The sequence below is a fragment of the Mustela erminea genome, chromosome 18 (assembly GCF_009829155.1).
Source record: "Mustela erminea isolate mMusErm1 chromosome 18, mMusErm1.Pri, whole genome shotgun sequence".
Lineage (NCBI taxonomy): Eukaryota > Metazoa > Chordata > Mammalia > Carnivora > Mustelidae > Mustela > Mustela erminea.
Window position 1 is genome coordinate 57,222,459 of NC_045631.1, and position 3,698 is coordinate 57,226,156.

Consider the following 3,698-nt stretch of genomic DNA (forward strand, 5'->3'; position numbering starts at 1 on the left):
AACACGGAGTTGATCAGCATCTGCCAGGGGAAGGAGGAGCTGCCGTCCCTGCTTTGCAAGGGCTAGGGCTGGCGTGGCTTGAAGGAAAAGAAACTCCTTTTGTTCAAACAAGTTTACTTTCCTTTTCTTGGTCTCAGGAGCCAATTTCTGCATGTAGAGCTTTATGAGAAACATGTACGCGTTATAGGGAACCTCGCTTTTATCAGGTTCCAAACCCCTGGGGACCCTGGGCAGCTGCACGGGCTGGAAGACCCCTGCACGGCCTCCGTGTGCCACATGACCTTTACAAGAAAAGCACAGGGAATCTCTGGCTTGGAGAGCCCTCTAGCAATAGTCCCTCAAAGAACATTGTGCCACCAGAGACTAGAACTATGAGGATGGCTCATTTCCAAGGCGTTCCAGAGTCCCGGCTCTCAATCCTGGGATGCATACAGGAAACACTCGGGAAACTTTCCTACACCAGGTTGCAGAGAAACCAAAAAAGCCAGGATCTCCGGTACGGGCTGTTTTTCCGGCAGGGGTATTTTTTTTTTTTTTTTTAAGTCCCCCAGGTGATTCCAATATGCAGCCATGCGGAGGACTGATTTACAGTCATCGGCTCAACCTTGCCAATGTCCCTTTGGCAGTCATGACTGTGACAGCCCTGAGCTCATACGTGCAGGCGAGAGCTCGGAGCCAGGCTCTGGGGGGCCGTCCTCATGCAGTGATGCCTTTGCAGCTGCTCGAGGTGCTGATGTGGTTGTCAACCCCATTCTACCGTTGGCGAAACCGCCTGGTGCTCAGATCTCCTCAGCGTGGAGACCCATCCAGAGGACCCAGAGAAATCATTAACTCTATTTTGATATGAGGCATAAAAGCCGTAATGCTTAGGGGGAATGTGCAACTCAGAGGAATAACGATCGAGTTCGGGGTAGAAAACAGAAGATGCAGAGAAGCAGCCCTCCGAAGTACATATTCAGAGGAATGCACAGCTTCCCATTCTGTACCCAACGTCCTTGGCCTTCACCCAGGACACGCACCAATAAATGCTTAAAACACCTTCGCCAAGCAGGATGAAAAAGGCAAAACATGCTTCTGAGTGGCATGCTTCTGAGACACACGATGGCCTTCCCTTGTCCCGTACCGCACCCTGGAACTCAGGGCACTATTCCAAGGGTTGGGCTGGGAGCAAGAAGAAAAGATCCTTTTGGTACTAATTTAATCTCTCTCTCTCTACCTGAACACACCTAACCTGTAACGGCTGATAGAATGACTTTATAAACATCTTCTGAATGACTCTATAAACAACTTCTGAATGGACTCGGATCAAATCATTACTCTTTGCTCTAAGTGACCCTTAAGTGACCGGAGTTCCCCTGTGAACTTGCCACAAATGATTACCCTACGCCCTGCTTCCTGTTTGCAATGCTAGGCAAATCACCTGCACAAGGGGAAGGCGTTTTCTTACCCCCTACCCGGTTCCACGGCAAGGAGTGTCTCTCTTATCTTGCCCCCTGCTTTGGGGAAGGCTCTCGGGGTCCGTGTTCTCTCTGACTTGCAGAGCATGAAGATCTAGGGGAGCTCCCGGGTGTAAGCTGTGCTGCGGAACATGGTCTGTGCTGCTCGCCACCTCGGGGGCGGGTTGAACTTGGAGCTATGGAAGCCCTGCGGGGAGGGGGGCGGAGAGGGGGCCGGATCATCCACAGTTCTAGCTTCCTGGTTATCAGGGAGCAAACAACGCTGCTGCAGTGCATGCCTGTGCGCCGTGGGAGATCCAGAGGGACACGTGTTCTAGTGGAAACAGACTCTCCAAATGGGTTTCCAGCCATCTCCCCTGTTCCACTGTTTCACATTCAGTAAGGTCAGCTCCCCTCTCCTTTTTAAAGCTTCTGCCTTCAGTTTTTATACACCTGTCACCAGGAGGCACGAGACCTCCCATGCAGACAAAGTTGTTAAAAGATCATTATCAGGGCACCTGGGTGGCTCAGTCGGTTAGGCGTCTGGCTCCGGCTCAGGTCATGATCCTGGGGTCCTGGGATCGAGCCCCTCACTGGACTCCCTGCTCAGCGTGGAGCCTGCTTCTCCCTCTCCCTCTGCCTGCTGCTCCCCCCTGCTTGTGCTCTCTCTCTCTCTGTCAAAGAAATAAATAAAATCTTTAAAAAAATTAAAAGATTTTTGGGAAAAGGGAAGCTTGCGACTCTCATATGGATAGGAAACATGAAAATGTGTTAAAGATTTTTTCCTACTCATGAGAGTGAGTAGATGTGGTAATTGATTCAAAAGAGAAGGCTGGAGGCATGAATTAACATAGAATAAGGATTGCTGACCATGAACGGCAAGTGGGGTAAAACTGGTTTTTCCACAGGGAGGACAGCAGAATCTGTGTGACTATCAACTCCCTACAATTTACAGAATTGTAAAATAGTTCAAAGGCTAGAATCAGCTAAGCTGGAAGGTTATCTCCTAGATGATGCATCCTTTTCCACGTAAACACAAGTGGTGTTTCTAGAGTGAAGGTAACTTGGAACCACTCCAGGATTGCAATTGTTGAAAACATCCTCTCTACTAGAAGACACTCTTGGTGACTTAGGGGAAAGCTGGTGCTAAAGGAAAGAGGTCAGCTTTTTAGGGACATTGAGTAGCAGGCATTCAGCAACCTCTTATATGTCCTGCCTTCTCTGTTTTCTGTACCATGCTCACCCCTAACTTTTAAAAAACAGTCTCATTGTGATATAAGTTATGTACTATTTAGTTCACACACTTAAGTGTACAATTCAGTGGAATGAATTGAGTGTATTTACAGAATGGTGCAATCATCGTAATACTCTAATTTTATTATTAGTTTTTTTAAAGATTTTATTTTTATTTTTAAGTCATCTCTACACCCAACATGGGGCTCGAACTCACAATACCGAAATCAAGAGTCCCAAGCTCTACTGTTGAGCCAGCCAAGCACTGCTCAGTAATCTGATTTTAAAACATCTTCATCACACTCGAAGGAAAAAACCTTATGCCATAAAGGGAAGCAAAATACACAACCCAAAAATATGCCTCTTTGGCACATTGATTATTTTAAGCTAGTTATTATTTTTTTAAAGATTTTATTTATTTATTTGAGAGAGAGACAGTGAGAGAGAACATGAGCGAGAAGGTCAGAGGGAGAAGCAGACTCCCCACGGAGCTGGGAGCCCGATGCGGGACTCGATCCTGGGACTCCGGGATCATGACCTGAGCCGAAGACAGTTTCCAACCAACTGAGCCACCCAGGCCTCCCTAAGCTAGTTATTTTTAAGAAACTGCAGGCATGAGAGAGTTGCTCTGAAGACCAAGTATAAGTTTGCCTTTTGTAAGAGACTTTCCCATTATAAAGGAAATCTCCATTTATAAGGGTGACTCCCTCCCCGTACCAGGAAGAGGATACTAAATTCCCTAGGAACTCTAGCTCATGGAGATGGTGTGGACTTGAATCTGCACAGCAACCTCACCCTTGTGAGCCATGAAAACTGGGGCAACTGGGTGGCTCAGTCAGTTGAATGTCCAACTCTTGATCTCAGGGTGGCGAGTTTGAGCCCCGCCTTGGGCTCCAAGCTGGGCATGGAGCCTACTTAAATTAAAAAAAAAAAAAATGCAGTCAAAACACAGCAGATTCAGGAAAAGCTCTTTATTCCCTTCTCCCCCACAAAAAAGGCCAGAGGAGCTGCTCTGGGAACAGAGTTGTC